Raw genomic sequence first — 1333 nt, 5'->3', positions numbered from 1 at the left:
CTCGAACAGTATCCCTTCGGTACCAATTGAATGAATGCCGGGCGGAGGCAATACATTCCCTCATTGGTGGGAGGTGAGGCCGGTCTAAAACCTCATAAAAAAAGCTATGTATTGGTTGAAACGCAACTCCACGTCGAGCAAGCTCTACCCGCTTTGGGTATAAACCACAGCCACCACGATACTCCCCGAAGGGCCGCAACCAAAAAGTCAGGACGGAACAAGTTCCGTGGGCTCCTGGCTACCCGTGGTACCAAATTTACTTACAGTTTTGGTCGACTGCCGTAGATGTATACTACCCAGTTTGGCCTCCACCGGCCTAAGAATGGGTCGTCTTATTGTTTTCGCCGCTCGAATTAGCTGGTTGTCCGAATATACCTCGGACAATCACCCAGGGTCACCGCGAGGAGGCCACTAATAATTATATGTGGGGCACAATGTGCCTTCGAGTCGACTTGACTAATGATTTACGAAATACGCAGCATGCCCTTCTACATCGGTCCATTAAACCCCAGTAGATAGGGACAGTAGGAATCTCGTTAATCCATTCATGCGCGTCACTAATTAGATGACGAGGCATTTGGCTACCTTAAGAGAGTCATAGTTACTCCCGCCGTTGACCCGCGCTTACTTGAATTTCTTCACTTTGACATTCAGAGCACTGGGCAGAAATCACATTGTGTCAACACCCGCTAGGGCCATCACAATGCTTTGTTTTAATTAGACAGTCGGATTCCCCAAGTCCGTGCCAGTTCTGAATTGATTGTTAATTGATAATCGTTATAATTTAAAAGAACTAATTGGTTGCCCAACTAGTATTCTTAAAAATTTTAGCAAGAAAGTTCCACAATTGGCTACGTAACTAAACTATCCGGGGAACAAGAAACTACCATAAATGATAGAAACTTTATTTACCCAGAACGAGCACATAAACCATGTTATTGTTTCCCAATCAAGCCCGACTATCTCAATCTTCAGAGCCAATCCTTATCCCGAAGTTACGGATCTAATTTGCCGACTTCCCTTACCTACATTATTCTATCGACTAGAGACTCTTCACCTTGGAGACCAGCTGCGGATATTGGTACGGCCTGTTGAGAAGTTTGCGTGTCCCCACCATAAATTTTCAAGGTCCGAGGAGAAAATATCGACACAACAGTATATGTCATGCTCTTCTAGCCCATCTACCATATCTCTCTGCGAAAGACTTCCATGGTAGTACGGCTATAAAACAGAAAAGAAAACTCTTCCGATACCTCTCGACGGCTTCTTTATGGTCGTTCCTGTTGCCAGGATGAGCACGAGGCCCATATTTAATAACAAACGGATACTCAAC

At 45.1% G+C, this 1333-nt stretch overlaps 1 pseudogene; it reads right to left on the bottom strand.

Annotated features, from left to right (window-relative positions):
• Window positions 1-466: 466 nt before the first annotated feature.
• LOC115769111 overlaps window positions 467-1333 on the bottom strand; it is a 2757-nt pseudogene continuing 1890 nt past the window's right edge.

Source organism: Drosophila novamexicana, unplaced genomic scaffold (assembly GCF_003285875.2).
Source record: "Drosophila novamexicana strain 15010-1031.04,08,12 unplaced genomic scaffold, DnovRS2.1 tig00002324-arrow-arrow-pilon, whole genome shotgun sequence".
Taxonomy (NCBI): domain Eukaryota; kingdom Metazoa; phylum Arthropoda; class Insecta; order Diptera; family Drosophilidae; genus Drosophila; species Drosophila novamexicana.
The sequence above is the reverse complement of the archived record's forward strand: the minus strand, read 5'-3'. Positions and strand labels throughout refer to the sequence as shown.